At 35.7% G+C, this 19123-nt stretch overlaps 2 long non-coding RNA genes across 2 annotated transcripts in view; one reads left to right on the forward strand and one right to left on the reverse strand.

The window, feature by feature from the left end:
• LOC127733232 (uncharacterized) overlaps positions 1–14429 on the forward strand; it is a 70206-nt gene extending 55777 nt beyond the window's left edge. The window contains exon 2 of the long non-coding RNA XR_007996934.1: positions 14239–14429. This is a non-coding gene — a long non-coding RNA (uncharacterized LOC127733232). The remainder of the gene's footprint in view (positions 1–14238) is intronic.
• On the reverse strand, positions 1957–10879 carry LOC127733227 (uncharacterized). The gene is made up of 2 exons (XR_007996928.1): positions 10682–10879; positions 1957–2120 (listed from the first exon to the last, which is right to left on the reverse strand). It is a non-coding gene; the product is annotated as an uncharacterized LOC127733227 (long non-coding RNA).
• Positions 14430–19123: the final 4694 nt, after the last annotated feature.

Genomic DNA, 19123 nt, shown 5'->3' on the forward strand with positions numbered 1-19123 from the left:
AGCTATTTCTCGGAATTGAATGGACCAAAGTTAATGGAACTATATCATAATGTGGACCACTATGTGAAGTTGTGCAAGAGACATTAGAATGGTTCAAAATGGCCGCCGTTACCATGGAAACAGTTAAAATGTAAAAAAAAAATCAAATTTCTAAATCTTTTGTTATAAGAGCCATCTTACTGAAACTTTATGTAAATGTTGCCAGTGGTGCCCTGAGGTACCATCAGTACTTAGAAATTCCAAAATGGCTGCAATTGCCATGGAAACAGGAGAAAAATTTAACATTGATCCTATGGGGAAACACATTAAAGCAGCATTTTCTTGAATAATATTCGATCAAACACAATGAAACCTCATGAATATATAACATGGCATAAGTCAATGTTGTAGCCGTTGTTGGAATTTTCGAAATGGACACCGTAACCATTGAAACAGCAAAAATGTCCAAAAATTTCAAAATGCTCCAAACTTAATCAAACTTAAAATAAGTGTTGATTGGTAAGTAAAGATGAGATGTTTGAACTTGGAATTTCCAAAATGGCCGCAGTTGCCATGGAAACTGAAAAATAAGAAATATTGAAAAATGCTATAAACGTTCTGAAAATTTACAGACTGATGTGTTATGATGTATTTATGTAAAATGACTGTTTAAAAAATTTCAAAATGGCTACAGTTTATTGGCAATGTGGGATGGGTGCCATCCGCTATTGCTTGCAATGGCAAATCTAGTTATTATTATGGCACCCTCAACGGAGTTGGGGTGACATATTGTTATTCTACGTTTCTTTTTTTCTTATTATTTTTATTATGGCACCCTCAACGGAGTTGGGGTGACGTATTGTTATTCTACGTTTCTTTTTTTTCTTATTATCATGTCACCCGATCGACAATGCCGGGTGACATATTGCTTTTCCTCTGTTTCTGTCAGTATTATTATTATTATTATTTTTCTTCCACCTAATTTTGTCCGGGAGTTTTCTCAGAGCCAAAGGAACCAATCTAAATGATTGTTTACTATAACAAGGAACCCTGACTTGCGAGTTGCAGTGCAACTTTGGAACTAAAAAATGGCTGCCATCACCATGGAAACCGAAAAAAGGTGAAAAAATAAAATTTTGGAGTTTGGTGAATTATTTGAGAATGCTTAGATTTAAAATCATTAAATTTTAATACAATGTAGTTGTCCACTATATACAAGTTTTGACTGATTTTGACAATCATTGGAACTACTATGTTGCCATGGAAACTACACCAAAAATTTCAAAAATTTCAAAATGCTCCAAACTTAATGAAACTTCACAGTAACGATGAGCGGCATTTGTAGATGTGGCATTTGGCTTTGAAATTTCCAAAATGACTGCCGTTACCATGGAAACAATGCAAAATTTGTCAAAATGCTCCAAAAACCTTAAAGTAGCATTTCCTCTCTTAAAATGGTAGGTCAAATCCAGTGAAACTTTGATGGTATGTTCCATGTACCAATGTGGCATCTGTAATTAAATTTTTTGGAATGGTCTCTGTTACCACGGAAACCAGCAAAAATGTACAAAATTTCAAAATGCTCCAAACTTAATGAAACTTATTATGACTGTTAACTGGCAAGTATAGATGAGACTTTTGACTTCAGAATTTTCAAAATGGCCACAGTTGCCATGGAAACTGCAAAAATGTCAAAAATATTAAAAATGCTCCAAACTTAATGAAACTAAATATGATTGTTAACTGGCAAGTATAGATGAGACTTTTGACTTTAGAATCTTAAAATTGGCTGCCGTTGCCATGGAAACCGCTGAAATGTGAAAAATTCCAAAATACTCTAAATGTACTGAAAATTTACAGAAAGATGTATAGCAATGCAGTTATGCGCATTCACTGTTTAAAATTTTCGAAAAAGGCTGCCGCTTAGTGTCAATGGGGGAAGGTGACATCCGCTATTGCTTGCAATGGCAAATCTAGTTATGGCACCCTCAACTGAGTTGGGGTGACATATTGTTATTCTACGTTTCTTTTTTTTTCTTATTTTTCTTCCACACATTTTGTCCGCGCGAGTTCTTGGAATCCAATGGACCAATGTTGATGGAACTCTACTATAATAAGGACCCCCATGTAAAGTTGTGCACCTTGCTATGGAATGGTTAACAATGGCCGCCGTTTCCATGGAAACAGCAAAAATGCGAAAAAAATCAAAGTGTTCCAAACTGGAAGAAACTCCACGGGAAAGGTAACTGACATGTGCTGATTTGCAGTTTGACCTTGGAATTTTCAAAATGGCTGCCGTTACCATGGAAACAGCTAAAATATCAAAAATTCTAACTCCTTCGATATAAGACCCAACTGGATGAAACTTAATGAAAATGTTACCCAGTATGCCAAGAAGTCAAGACGATATTTGGATAGTCCAAAATGGCCGCCGTTGTCATGGAAACTGAGGCCAAGTTTAACATTGACCCTTTGGGAAAATGCATAAAATCAGTATTTTCTTAAGGAGTATTTCACCAAAGTCAATGAAACTGTACTGATATATAACATGACATGTGGCAATGAGATGTCTGCTTTTAGAATTTTGGAATTATCCACTGTAACCATGGATGCAGCAAAAATGACCAAAATTTCAAAAAAAATCAAAATGCTGCAAACTGGATGAAACTTTACAGAAATAGTTACTGGCATGGGCAGAGTTGCATTTTGAAGTTGGATTTTTCAAAATGGCTGCCGTAACCATGGAAACAGCAAAAATGTCCAAAATTTCAAAATGCTCCAAACTAAATGAAACTTAACAAAAATGATAATTTGCATGTGTTAATGCACTCTTTGACTTTGGAATTTTCTAAATGGCTGCCGCTCGCCTGGCAATGGGGGAAGGGTGCCATCCGCTATTGCTTGCAATGGCAAATCTAGTTTTTATTATTTTTCTTCCACACATTTTGTCCAGCTAATTTCTCGGAATCCAAGTTGATGGAACTCTACTATATTAAGGACCACCATGTGAAGAATTGCAGTAGACTTGCGAATCTGCATGATGGCCACCGTTTCCATGAAAACGGTAAATATGTAAAAAAAAAATCAAAAATCCAAATCTTTTATTATAAAACCCAATTGGATGAGACTTTATTGAAATGTAACTTGGTATGCCTAGATGTATGTACTTATTGAGAAATTCTAGAATGGCCGCCATTGTCATGGAAACAGGGCGAAAGTTTAACATTGGCTCTATGGGAAAAAACATTTACGCTGCTTTTTCTTAAAGAATATAATATTAAACCCATAGAAATTTTATGGGTATGTAACATATAATGAGTCAAAGTGGTATATGGCTTTGGAATTTTGAAAATGGCTACCGTTACCATGGAAACTATAAAAATTTCAAAATGCACCAAACTTGATGAGACTTACCAAAAATGTAAACTGCCATATGTACAGTTGAAATATGATTTTGAAATTTTCAAAATGGCCGCCGTAACCATGGAAACGACCAAAAAGTTATAATTTTCAAAATACTCCAAATGGTCTAAAAATGTACTGTAATGATAGCTGGCGTGTCAAGATGCGACTTTCGACTTTGGAATTTTCAAAATGGCCGCGGTAACCATGGAAACAGCAAAAATGTCTAAAATTTCGAAATGCTCTTAACTTAATCAAACTATACAAAAATGATAATTTGCATGTGTAGATGCACTCTTTGAATTTGGAATTTTCTAAATGGCTGCCGCTCGCCTGGCAATGGGGGAAAGGGTGCCATCCGGTATTGTTTGCAATGGCAAATCTAGTTATATTTATTCTTCCACACTTTTTGTCCATGCTATTTCTCGGAATTGAGTAGACCAATGTTGATGGAACTTTACCATAATGTGGACCACTATGTGAAGTTGTGCAATCGGGGTATGGCATTTTCAAAATTGCCACCGTTACCATGGAAACAGAATAAATGAGAAAAAATATTTTTTTGTTTTTTGTCAATAATTAGAGTATGCCTGAACTTAGAATCATCAACTTTTTATACATTACTGCTGTCCACTATATACAGGTTTTAGATGATTATGAGAATCTTTGGAACTACTATATTGCCATGGCAACTGGATATGTTTAACATTAACCCCTATGGGAAAACCTTAAAGTAGCATTCACATGAATATGGTAGGTCAAAATTCAGTGGATATTTAATGGTAATGTCCCTGTCATGTGCTAATGTTGCAGGTGTCATTGGAATTTTGAAAATGGTCACCGTTACCATGGAAACAGCAGAAATGTTCAAAAATTTCAATATGCTCCAAACTTAAACTTTATATCAATGTTGACTGGTAAGTAAAGATAAGACTTTTGACTTTGGAATTTCCAAAATGGCCGCCGTTGCCATGGAAACTGCAAAAATGTGAAAAAATGAAAAATGGTCCAAACTTCCTGAAAATTAACCGACGAATATGTTATGACATATTTACGTGCATTGACTGTTTTAAATTTAGAAATGGCCTCAGTTTATTGGCTTGAACAATATTGATTGAACTATACCATAATGTGGACCACTATATAAAATTGTGCAATCGGGGTATGGCATTTTCAAAATGTCGACCGTTACCATGGAAACAGAACAAATGTGAAAAATAAAATTTTAGTTTTTGGCTAATATTTTGAGTATGCTTGAACTTAAAATCATCAAATTTATATATACAGTTGGTGTCCACTATATACAGGTTTTAGACGATTCTGAGAATCTTTGGAACTACTATATTGCCATGGAAACTAAATATGATTAGCACTCTTAACATGGTATAACAAACCATTGAATCTTTAATGGTATGTTGCTTATCATGTGCCAATGTGGTAGGTGTCTTTGGAATTTTGGAAATGGTTACCGTTACCATGGAAATAGCAGCAATATCAACAAATTTCAAAATGTTCCACACTTTCTGATAACTTACAGAAGTGTTAAGTGGCACATCACGAGTTGCTATTCGACTTTGGAATTTCTAAAATGGCTGCCGTTTCCATAGAAACAACAAAAATTTCAAAAATTTCAAAACGCTCCAAAATTGAAACTTTACAACAATGTCAATAGACATCTGTAGATGCATGTCCATTGTTTGTCTTAAATTTTCAAAATGGCTGCAGTTTAGTGGCAATGTGGGAAGGGTGACATCCGCCATTGCTTGCAATGGCAAATCTAGTTATTATTATTTTTCTTCCGCTATTTTTGTCCGGAGCAGTTCTAGGAATTGAATGAACCAAAGTTGTTGGAACTATGTTATAATGTTGACCACCATGTGAAGTTGTCTATCTGACTTTGGAATGGGCAAGATGGCCACGGTTACCATGGAAACTGCTAAAATGCGAAAAAATTTCAAAATTCTAAATCTTTCATTATAAGTCATAACAGGATGAAACTTTATGGAAATGTTACTTGGCATGCCTAGATGTGCGGACAATATTCAGAAGTTCCAACATGGCCGCCATTGTCATGGAAACAGGGCAAAAGTTTAGCATTAGCCCTATGGGAAAATACATTAAAGCTGCATTTTGTACAGGAATGTTAGATCAAACATAATGAAACTTTATTGATATGCTACTTGGCATGTCCCAAAGTGGCACATGTCTTTGGAATTTTGGAAATGGTAACCGTTACCATGGAAACAGCAAAAATTTCAAAAATTTCAAAATGCTCCAAATGAAATGAAATTTTAAACAATGTTAACAAACATGTGTAGATGCGCTCTTTGACTTTGGAATTTTCAAAATGGCTGCCGCTCGCCTGACAATTGGGAGACGAGGGTGCCATCCGTTATTGCTGGCAATTACAAATCTAGTTATTATGGCACCCTCAACGGAGTTGGGGTGACATATTGTTATTGTTCCGTTCTTTTTTTCTTATTTTTATTTTTATTCTTCCACATTTTTTGTCCATGGTATTTCTCGGAATTAGAAGAAAAAATCTTGATGGAACTATGCTCTAATGTTGACCACCATGTGAAGTTGTGCAGTGGACTTTGGAATGTGCATGATGGCCACCGTTGCCATGGAAACTAAAAAAATGTAAAAAAAAATCAAAATTCTAAATCTTTCATTATAAGACCTAACTGGATGAAACCTTATGGTAATGTTACCTGGTATGCCTAGATGTACAGACAATATTTAGAAATTCCAAAATGGCTGACATTGTCATGGAAACAGGGCGAAAGTTTAACATTGACCCTATGGGAAAACACATTAAAGCTGCATTTTCTTAAAGAATATTAAATTAAACCCAATGAAACTGTATTTATATGTAAAAAGTAAAATCACAAAAACAATTGCATGTGCCAATGTGGCATCTGTCTTTGGAATTTTGGAAATGGTCACCGTTACCATGGAAACAGCAAAAATGTTCAAAAATTTCAAAATGCTCCAAACCTTATGAAACGTTACAGATATGTTAATAGGCATGTGCTGAATTGATATTTGATTTTGGAATTTTAGAATTTCAAAATGGCTGCAGTTTAGTGGCAATGTGGGAAGGGTGCCATCCGCTATTGCTTGCAATGGCAAATCTAGTTATTATTATTATTCTTAACCCTTATTTGTCCGACCATTTTCTTCCAAGCCTTAAATGATGGAAACTTTATATTTGGTATGATGTTTGGGTAGTATCCCTAGGGGTGCATTCGCTGTTTTTTATTTCAAATGGGGGTCAACTTGGCACTTTTTGGGGGCCGGAACATGGGTTGGGTCATTTTTCGAATATTGATTCGCTACTGGTAGAACCTTTAAGTTTTGTGTAATACAAGAGACCGATGTCCAGGTGTCCATTCCACATTTTTTATTTCAGCCCGGGGTCATCTTGGCATTATTTTAGGGGGTCAATTTTCATGGAACATTCTAGAACAATAGTGAAAAATGTGATTAGTCATGTGATAGTGTTGAGTTATTCCTATGTACTTTTTAAGTTATATAATGATTGATTATTACAGGTAGCACCATATGTAGCTGTAATTTGACTTTGGAATTTTTAAAATGGCCGCCGTTACCATGGAAACTGCAAAAATGTGATTTTTTTTATAATGCTTCAAATTTATTGAAATTTTACGGAGATGTTAACGAGTATATGTAGATTTGGAATTTGACTTTGGAATTTCCAAAATGGCCGCCGTTGCCATGGAAACACCAAAAATTCGAAAAATTTAGATTTAGTCCAATTTTTATGAAACTTGACAGTAATGTGACCTGTCATGTGTAGATGTGCCATCCAACTTTGAAATTTTACAAATGGCTGTCGTTACCATGGAAATTGCAAAAATGTCAACAAATTCAAAATGCTTCAAACTAAATGAAACTTTACACAAATGTTGACTGTCTTATGTAGATGTGGCATTTGATTTTGGAATTTCCAAAATGGCCGCCGTAACCATGGAAACACGAATGCCACAATTTAAAAATTGGTCCAATTTTTATGAAACTTGTAAGGTATGTGACCTGTCATGTGTAGATGTGCTATCCAACTTTGAAATTTGAAAATGGCTGCCGTTACCATGGAAACAGCAGAACAATGGTTGGGGGCCGTTTTGGCGACTTTTGTGTTAGCATCCTAACACAGGATTACTTGTTATGGCACCCTCAACGGAGTTGGGGTGACATATTGTTATTCTACGTTTCTTTTTTTCTTATTATGGCACCCTCAACGGATTTGGCAGACATATTGTTATTCTACGTTTCTTTTTTTTTTCTTATTATTAAGTCGCCAAAACGGAGTTTTGGGGACTTTATGTTTTTGTCCCGTTTCTTATTATTATTATTATGGCACCCTCAACGGAGTTGGGGTGACATATTGTTATTCTACGTTTCTTTTTTTTCTTTTTTTTATTATTATTTTTCTTCCACTATTTTTGTCCGGAGCAGTTCTCAGAATAGAATGGACCAAAGTTGATGGAACTATGTTATAATGTTGACCACCATGCGAAGTTATCCCTCTGACTTTGGAATGGTCAAGATGGCCACTGTTATTAGGAAACAGCAAGAATGCGAAAAAAATCAAAGTGTTCCAAAGTGGAAGAAACTTCACAGGAATGATAACTGGCAGGTGCTGATTTACAGTTTGACTTCGGAATTTTCAAAATGGCCGCTGTTACCATGGAAACTGCAAAAATGTCAAAAATTTTAAAAAGCTCCAAAATTTATGAAACTTTAAAAAAGTGTTAATTTGCAAGTTTTGATGCACTCTTTGATTGAGGAATTTTCAAAATGGCTGCCGTTACCCTGGCAATGCGGGAAGTGTGCCATCCGTTATTGCTAGCAATTACAAATCTAGTTATGTCACCCGTACGACAATGTCGGGTGACATATTGGTTTTCCTCCGTTTCTTTATTATGTCACCCGATCGACAATGTCGGGTGACATATTGCTTTTCCTCCGTTTCTTTTTATTATTATTTTTCTTCAACCTTTTTTGTCCGAAGCATTCCTGGGAGTTTAGTGGACCAATCCTATTGAATGGTTACCATAATGAGGTCCACCATCTAAAGTTGTGCAGGACATCTTCGGAATTTTTAAAATGGCCACCGTTACCATGGAAACAGCACAAATGCGAAAAATAGGAAAGTTTTCCAAACTTAGTGAAACTTTACAGAAATGTTAATTGGCATATGCACATCTGGCATTTGATTTGGAAATTTCCAAAATTGCCGCCATTGCCATGGAAAACGGAGACAAAGTTTTAACATTGGACCCTATGGGAAAATTCTTTAAGTGGCATTTACTCACTTAACATGGTAGGTTAAAGATTCTTTCATGCAATGTTCCCTGTCATGTGCCAATATGCATCTGTCTTTTTTGAAATTTTGGAAACGATGGAAACAGCACAAATTCAAAAATGTGTAAAAATTTCAAAATGCTCCAAATTTAATGAAACTTAATATCAATGTTAATTGGCAAGCACAGATGAGACTTTTGACTTTTGCATTTCCAAAATGGCCACCGTTGCCATGGAAACAGCAAAAATGTGATATATTTCAAAGTGCTCCAAATCAACTGAAACTTTACAGAAATGTTAACTGGCATATATTTATCTGGCATTCGATTTTGAAATCTTCAAAATGGCTGCCGTAACTGTGGCAATGGGGGCGGGTGACATCCGCTATTGCTTGCAATGGCAAGTCTAGTTATTATTATTATTATTATTCCACCTTTTTTGTCCTAGAGTTTTCTCATAGATTAGTGGACCAATCATAACGAATGTGTACCATAATGAGGACCACCAACTCTAGTTATGCAGGACACCTTTGGAATTTTTTAAATGGCCACCGTTTCCATGGAAACCGCAACAATGGGAAAAATTTTCAAAAAGCTAATTCTTTTATTATTAGACCAAACCAAATGAAACTTTATGGAAATGTTGCCTGGTATGTGTGGAAGCACCGACTATATTTAGAAATTCCAAAATGGCTGCCATTACCACGGAAACTGGGCAAAAGTTTAACATTGACACTATGGAAAAACATATTAAAGGAGCATTTTCTTAAAGAATATAAGATTAAACCAAATGAAACTTCAATCATATGTAACATGTCATCATTCAGTGTGGCATATGTCTTTGGAATTTGGATTTAATCACCGTTACCATGGAAACAGCAAAAATTTCAAAAATTTCAAAAATGCTCCAAATTTTATGAAACTTAATATAAATGTTAACTGGCAAGTATAGATCAGACTATTCACTTTGGAATTTCCAAAAGGGCCGCCGTTGCCATAGAAACATCAAAAATGTGAAAAATTTCAAAAAGCTCTTAATGTTCTGAAAATTTGTAGAAAGGTGTATAGCAATGCATATATGTGCATCCACTGTTTAAAATTTTCGAAATGGCTGCCACTTAGTGGCAGTGGGGGAAGGGTGACATCCGCTATTGCTTGCCAAAGCAATTCTAGTTATGTCACCCTGACGGAGGTTGGGTGACATATTGTTATTGTTCGATTCTTTTTTTTATTATTCTTATTCAACACTTTTTGTCCAGCTTAGTTCTCGGAATTGAATGGACCAATTGTGATGGACCTATACCATAATGTTAACCACCATGTGTAGGTGTGCACCTGACTGGCTGCCATTGCAAAAATGTGAAAAATAGAAATGTGTTCCAATTTATATGAAACTTCTATGATATTAAGAGACTCATGCACACTTCAACATAGAACATTTTTATTTCAACTGGGGGATCTCTTTGGCATAATTTGAGGGGGTGAATTTTTCATGGAACATTCCAGAACATTAGTGTTAAAATAGTTCTACAGACATTAAATGTAATATGATGGTATATTATTATGGGGAAAACAATATGCAGCAGTAGTTTGACTTTGAAATTTTTAAAATGGCGGCCGTTACCATGGAAACAGCAAAAATACAAAAAATATCAAAATGCTCCAAATTCATTGGAATTTAAAACAGATAGATCTCTTGTCATGCATAAATCTGCATTCATTGATGGAAAATTTCGAAATGGCTGCTGTTTAGTGGCAATTGGCAGACCAGGATGACATCCGCTATTGCTTGCAATGGCAATTCTAGTTATGGCACCCTCAACGGAGTTGGGGTGACATACTGTTATTCTACGTTTCTTTTTTTTCTTATTTTTCTTCCACACATTTTGTCCGCGCGAAATCTTGGAATCCAATGGACCAATGTTGATGGAACTCTACTATAATGAGTACCCCCATGTAAAGTTGTGCACCTTGCTATGGAATGGTAAAAAATGGCCGCCGTTTCCATGGAAACAGCAAAAATGCGAAAAAAATCAAAGTGTTCCAAACTGTAAGAAACTCCACAGGAATGGTTACTGGCATGTGCTGATTTGCAGTTTGACTTTGAAATTTTCAAAATGGCTGCCGTTACCATGGAAACAGCTAAAATATTAAAAATTCTAACTCTTCCGATATAAGACCCAACTGGATGAAACTTTATGAAAATGTAACCCAGTATGCTAAGATGTCAAGACAATATTTGGATAGTCCAAAATGGCCGCCGTTGTCATGGAAACATGGGGCAAGTTTTACATTGACCCTATGGGAAAATGCATAAAATCAGCATTTTCTTAAAGAGTATTCCATTAAAGGCAGTGAAACTGTACTGATATATAACATGACCTGTGGCAATTAGATGTCTGCTTTTAGAATTTTGGAATTATCCACTGTAACCATGAAAACAGCAAAAATGTCCAAAATTTAAATAAAAATCAAAATGCTGCAAACTGGATGAAACTTAACAGAAATGGTAACTGGCATAGGCAGAGTTGCATTTTGCAGTTGGAATTTTCAAAATGGCCGCCGTAACCATGGAAACAGCAAAAATGTCCAAAATTTCAAAATGCTCCAAACTTAATGAAACTATACAAAAATAATAATTTGCATGTGTAGATGCCCTCTTTGACTTTGGAATTTTCTAAATGGCTGCCGCTCGCCTGGCAATGGGGGAAGGGTGCCATCCGCTATTGCTTGCAATGGCAAATCTAGTTATTATTATTCTTCTTAACCCTAATTTGTCCGACCATTTTTTTCCAAGCCTTAAATGATGGAAACTTTATATTTGGTATGATGTTGGGGTAGTATCCCTAGGGATGCATTCACTAATTATTATTTCAAATGGGGGTCAACTTGGCACTATTTGAGGGCCGGAACATGTTTGGGGTCATTTTTCGACTATTGATTCGCTCCTGGTAGAACCTTTAAGTTTTGTGTAATACAAGAGACCGATGTCCAGGTGTCCATTCCACATTTTTTATTTCAGCCCGGGGTCATCTTGGCATTATTTTAGGGGGTCAATTTTCATGGAACATTATAGAACAATAGTCATTTGATTAGTCATGTGATAGTGTTGAATTATTCCTATGCACTTTTTATGTTATATAATGATAGATTATTACAGGTAGCACCATATGTAGTTGTAATTCCACTTTGGAATTTTTCAAATGGCCGCCGTTACCATGGAAACTGCAAAAATTTAAATTTTTTTTAAAATGCTTCAAATTTAATGAAATTTTACAGAGATGTTAACTAGTGTATGTAGATTTGGAATTTGACTTTGAAATTTCCAAAATGGCCGCCGTTGCCATGGAAACAACAAAAATGCGAAAAATCTAGATTTGGTCCAATCTTTATGAAAGTAATGACAGTAATGTGACCAGTCATGTGTAGATGTGCCATCCGATTTTGGAATTTTCAAAATGGCTGCCGTTTCCATGGAAACTACACAAACGTGAAAAAAATCCAGTTTTTGGTTTTGGTGAATTATTACGATATGCTTAAACTTAGAATCATTATATTTTAAAATAATGTAGGTGCCCACTATATACTGGTTTTGGTATGATTTTGGCAATCATTGGAACTACTATGTTGCCATGGAAACTACACCAAAAATTTCAAAAATATCAAAATGCTTCAAATTTAATAAAACTTTATAGTAACGATGAGCAACATTGGTAGATGTGGAATTTGGCGTTGGAATTTCGAAAATGTCTGCCGTTACCATGGAAACAATGCAAAAAGGTCAAAATGCTCCAAAACTTAAGGGTTTGGTGAATAATGTGGGTATGCTATAACTTGAAATCATCAAATTTTTATACAATGTAGTTGTCCATTATATTCAGGATTTGGATGATTTTCACAGTCATTACAACTACTATGTTACCATGGATACAGCAGCAAAATTTTCAAAATTTTCAGAATGCTTCAAACTTTATGAAACTTCACAATAATGTTGACTGGCATGTGTAGAAGTGGTAACTGGTGTTGGAATTTCCAAAATGGCTGCCGTTGTCATGGAAATTGGGGGCAAGTTTAACATTGACCCTATGGGAAAATGCATAAAATCAGCATTTTCTTAAAGAGTATTTGACCAAAGTCAATGAAACTGTATTGATATATAACATGACACGTGGCAATGAGATGTGTGCCTTTAGAATTTTGGAATTATCCACTGTAACCATGGATACAGCAAAAATGTCTAAAGTTTCAAAAAAATCAAAATGCTGCAAACTGGATGAAACTTTACAGAAATGGTAACTGGCATAAGCACAGTTGCATTTTGAAGTTGGAATTTTCAAATGGCCGCGGTAACCATGGAAACAGCAAAAATGTCTTAAATTTCGAAATGCTCCAAACTTAATCAAACTATACAAATATGATAATTTGCATGTGTAGATGCCCTCTTTGACTTTGGAATTTTCTAAATGGCTGCCGCTCGCCTGGAAATGGGGGAAGAGTGTCATCCGTTATTGCTAGCAATTACAAATCTAATTATGGCACCCTCAACGGAGTTATTCTACGTTTCTTTTTTTCTTATTATTTTTTTTCTTCCACTATTTTTGTTCAGCTTATATCTTGGAATTGTATGAAGCAATTGTTATGGAACTATACCATAATGTTAACCAGCATGTGCAGATTTGCAATCGGGGTATGGCATCATCAAGATGGCTGCCGTTGCCATGGAAACTGATAAAATGTGAAAAAAAAATGCAAATTCTAAATCTTTCATTATAAGACCTAACTGGATGAAACTTTATGGAAATGTTGCCTGGTATCCCTAGATGTGCATGCAATATTAGGAAATTCCAAAATGGCCGCCATTGTCATGGAAACAGGGCGAAAGTTTAACATTGACCCTTTGGCAAAACACATTGAAGCTGCATTTTCTGCAAGAATATCAGATCAAACCTTGAATGGATATGTAACATGGCATATCTCAAAGTGGCACCTGTTTTTGAATTTTGAAAAATGTACCCGTTACCATGGAAATAGCAAAAAATTCAAAAATTTCAAAATGCTCCAAAATTGATGAAACTTTACAAAAAGGATAATTTGCATGTGTAGATGCACTCTTTGACTTTGGATTTTTCTAAATGGCTGTCACTCACCTGGCAACGGGGGAAGGGTGCCATCCGCTATTGCTTGCAATTGCAAATCTAGTTATGTCTACCGATCGACAATGTCGGGTGACATATTGCTTTTCCTCCGTTTGTTTTTTTTTATTATTATGGCACCCTCAACGGAGTTGGGGTGACATATTGTTATTCTACGTTTCTTTTTTTTCTGATTATGGCACCCTCAACGGAGTTGGGGTGACATATTGTTATTCTACGTTTGTTTTTTTTCTTATTATGGCATTCTCAACGGAGTTGGGGTGACATTTTGTTATTCTACGTTTCTTTTTTTTTATTATTATGGCACCCTCAACGGAGTTGGGGTGACGTATTGTTATTCTACGTTTCCTTTTTTTATGGCACCCTCAACGGAGTTGGGGTGACATATTGTTATTGTTCGTTTCTTTTTTTCTTATTATTTTTATTCTTCCACACTTTTTGTCCACGGCAGTTCTCGTTATTGGATGGATCAATCTTGGTGAAACTATGCTATAATGTTGACCACCTTATGAAGTTGTGCACCTGACTTTGGAATGTGCAAGATGGCCACGGTTACCATGGAAACTACTAGTAAAATAATGTAAAAAAAAATCAAAATTCTAACTCTTTCGTTATAAGAGCCAACCTTATGAAACTTTGTACAAATGTTAGTGGTGGTGCCCCGAGATACCAACAGTACTTAGAATTTCCAAAATGGCTGCCATTGCCATGGAAACTGGAGAAACGTTTAACATTGACCCTATGGGAAAACACATAAAAGCTGTATTTTCTTTTAGAATTTTCAATGAAACCTTATGAAACTTTATGGATATGTACCATGGCATATGTCAATGCCTCATCTGTCTTTGGAATTTTGGAAATGCTCTTCGTTACCATGGAAACAGCCAAAATTTCAAAAATTTCAAAATACTCCAAATTTTTCTAAAAATTTACAGGAATGTTACATGGCATGTCAGGAAATGATATTTGATTTTGGAATTTTCAAAGTGGCTGCAGTTTAGTGGCAACGTGGGATGGGTGCCATCCGCTATTGCTTGCAATGGCAAATCTAGTTTTTCTTATTCTTCTTCCACACATTTTGTCCGTCGTGTTTCTCGGAATTCAATGGACCAATGCTGATGGAACTTTACTATAACGAGGACCCCCATGTAAAGTTGTGCACCTTGGTATGGAATGGTTCAAAATGGCCGCCGTTTCCATGGAAACAGCAAAATTGCGAAAAAAATCAAAGTGTCCCAAATGGAAAGAAACTTCACAGAAATGGTAACTGGCATGTGCTGATTTGCAGTTTGACTTAGGAATTTCCAAAATGGCCGCCGTTACCATGGAAACTGCAAAAATGTCAAAATTTTCAAAATGCTCCAAACTTATTGAAACTATACAAAAATGTTAATCAGCATGTGTAGATGCACTCTTTGGCTTTGGAATTTTTAAAATGGCTGCCGTTACCATGGCAATGGGGGAAGGGTGCCATCCGTTATTGCTAGCAATTACAAATCAAGTTTCTTATTATTTTTTTTCTTCCACTATTTTTGTGAAGCTTATATCTTGGAATTGTATGAAGCAATTGTTATGGAACTATACCATAATGTTAATCAGCATGTGCAATCGGGCTATGGCATCATCAAGATGGCTGCCGTTGCCATGGAAACTGCTAAAATGTGAAAAAAATTGCAAATTCTAAATCTTTCATTTTAAGACATAACTGGATGAAACTTTATGGAAATGTTACTTGGCATGCCTAGATGTGCAGACAGTATTTAGAAATTCCAAAATGGCCTCCATTGTCATGGAAACAGGACGAAAGTTTAACATTGTCCCATGGGAAAATACATTAAAGCTACATTTTCTCGAAGAATGTAACATCAATCTCAATGAAACGTGATAGATATGTAACATGGCATGTAACAATGTGACATCTGTCTTTGGAATTTTGGAAATGGTCACCGTAACCATGGAAACATCAAAATCTTTGAAATTTTAAAAATGCTCCAAACTTCATGAAACTTTACAAAAAAATTAACTGGCATGTGCACATACGCTATTCGACTTTGGAATTTTCAAAATGGCTGCCATTACCGTGGCAATGGGGGAAGGGTGCCATCCGTTATTGTTAGCAATTGCAAATCTAGTTATTTTATTATTCTTCCACACATTTTGTCCACGCTGTTTCTCAGAATTGAGTGATACAATGTTAATGGAACTATACTTTAATGAGGACCCACCCCCATGTGAAGTTGTGCATCTGACTCTGGAATTTTTTAATATGGCCGCCGTTTCCATGGAAACTGCAAAACAGTGAAAAAATTTCAAAATTCTAAATCTTTCATTATAAGACCTAGCTGGATGAAACTTTATGGTAATGTTCCTTGGTATGCCTAGATGTTGTGACAATATTTGGAAATTCCAAAATGGCCGCCATTGTCATGGAAACAGGGCGAAAGTTTAACATTGACCCTATGGGAAAACTCATTGAAGCTGCATTTCCTGCAAGAATGTTAGATCAAACCTTCTAGAACTTAATGGATATGTAACATGGCATATCCAAAAGTGGCACCCGTTTTTGGAATTTCGGAAATTGTACCCGTTACCATGGAAATAGCAAAAAATTTCAAAAATTTCAAAATGCTCCAAAATTGATGAAACTTTACAACAATGTTAATAGACATCTGTAGATGCGCTCTTTGACTTTGGAATTTTCAAAATGGCTGCCGCTCACCTGGCAAAGGGGGAAGGGTGCCATCCGTTATTGCTAGCAATTACAAATCTAGTTATTATGTCACCCGATCGACAATGTCGGGTGACATATTGCTTTTCCTCTGTTTCTTTTTATTATTATTTTTCTTCCACCTATTTTGTCCTAAGCATTCCTGGGAGTTTAGTGGACCAATCCTATTGAATGGTAAGCATAATGAGGTCCACCATCTAAAGTTGTGCAGGACATCTTCGGAATTTCTAAAATGGCCACCGTTACCATGGAAACAGCACAACTGCGAAAAATAGGAAAGTGTTCCAAACTTAATGAATCTTTACAGAAATGTTAGTTGGCAAATGCTAATGTGGCATTTAGTGTAAACATATTTTATTAATTAAATTCAGGTTAAGTAATGTACACAAATTGGCATTTACATATTAATACAAGTGAATAATTAATAGGATCCAGAAACAAGCTGTTAGCTTATATTAATCCGTTTCCTAATTCAACTAAGAACATTTCATATTGTAATACTCAAGGAGTAGAGTGTAAAAAAATTAACAATGTTACACTAAATGGAAAACAAACAAAACATATACATGTAATAAGGTTGTGAACACAAAAGAGAAAAAATTTTTTTTTTTTTTTTTTTTTTTACATCAGATATACAATAATAAAGTGTATGTTTCTGAACGGACACAATTATTTAAGATATAAGAATGTGGCATTTGACTTTGAATTTCCAAAATAGCCGCCGCTGCCATAGATTGATTGATTGATTGTTGGTGTTTTAACGCCACTTTTTAGCTCCACTTTTGGGCTATTTCGTGGCGACCAGTTTTTATTGGTGGAGGAAGCCGGAGTGCCCGGAGAAAACCACCGACCTTCGATAGGAAAACTGACAATACTAGTCAATTAAGATTGGAGTCGAGTGCACCCGCACGAGCGGGGTTCGAACTTACAACCTCAGTGTTGACTGGCTAGTGATTACAGTAGTAGAACTACTTAGACCGCTTGGCCACCGAGGCCCCCCGCTGCCATAGAAACCGGAGACAAAGTTTTAACATTGGACCCTATGGGAAAATTCTTTAGGTAGCATTTACTCACTTAACATGGTAGGTCAAATACCATGATTCTTTCATGGAATGTTCCCTGTCATGTGCCAATATGGCATCCATCTTTGAAATTTTGGAAACGATCACTGTTGCCATGGAAACGGAAAAATTCAAAAATGTCTAAAAATTTCCAAATGCTCCAAAATTACTAAGACTTAATATTAATGTTAACTGGCAAGTAAATATGAGACTTTTGAACATTGGAATTTCCAAAATGATGTTGCCATGGAAACAGAAAAAATGTCAAAAATTTCAAAATGCTCTAAATCTTTCATTATAAGACCCAAGTGGATGAAACTTTATGGAAGTGTTACCTGATATTCCCAGATGTGCAAGCAATATTAAGAAATTCCAAAATGGCCGCCATTGTCATGGAAACAGGGCGAAAGTTTAACATTGACCAAATGGGAATACACATTAAAGCTGCATTTCCTGCAAGGATTTTAGATCAAATCTAATAAAACTTTATGGATAGGTCACATGCCATGTCCTAAAGTGGCACCTGTCTTTGGAATTTTGGAAATAGTAACCTTTACCATAGAAACAGCAAAAATTTCTAAAATTTAAAAATGCCCTAAACTTTATGAAACTTTACAACAATGTTAACAGACATCTGTAGATACACTCTTTGACTTTGGAATTTTCAAAATGGCTGCCGCTCGTCTGGCAAATGGGGAAGGGTGCCATACGTTATTGCTAGCAATTACAAATCTAGTTATTTTATTTTTCTTCCACTTTTTTTGTCCAGCTTATATCTCAGAATTGTAAGAACCAATGTTAATGGAACTATACCATAATGTTAACCAACATGTGCAGATTTGCAATCGGGGTATGGAATTTTCAAAATGGCCACCATTACTATGGAAACAGCAAAAATGTCCAAAATTTCAAAGTGCTCCAAACTTGATGAAATTTTACAGAAATGTTATTTGGCATGTGCAGATGTTCTTTTTGACTTTGGAATTTTTAAAATGGCTGCCGTTACCCTGGCAATGGGAGAAGGGTGCCATCCGTTATTGCTAGCAATTACAAATCTAGTAATGGCACCCTCAACGGAGTTGAGGTGACATACTGTTATTCTACATTTCTTTTTTTTCTTATTATTTTTCTTGCACAAATTTTGTCCGCGCGAGTTCTTGGAATCCAATGGACCAATGTTGATGGAACTCTACTATAATGAGGACCCCCATGTAAAGTTGTGCACCTTGCTATGGAATGGTAAAAAATGGTCGCCGTTTCCATGGAACCAGCAAAAATGCCAAAAAAATCAAATTGTTCCAAACTGGAAGAAACTGCACAGGAATGGTAAGTGGCATGTGCTGATATGAAGTTTGACTTCGGAATTTTCAATATGGTTGCCGTTACCACAGCTAAAATATCAAAAATTCTAACTCTTCCGTTATATGAACCAACTGGATGAAACTTAATGAAAATATTACCCAGTATGCC

Source organism: Mytilus californianus, unplaced genomic scaffold (assembly GCF_021869535.1).
Source record: "Mytilus californianus isolate M0D057914Y unplaced genomic scaffold, xbMytCali1.0.p SCAF_3, whole genome shotgun sequence".
Classification (NCBI taxonomy): Eukaryota; Metazoa; Mollusca; class Bivalvia; order Mytilida; family Mytilidae; genus Mytilus; species Mytilus californianus.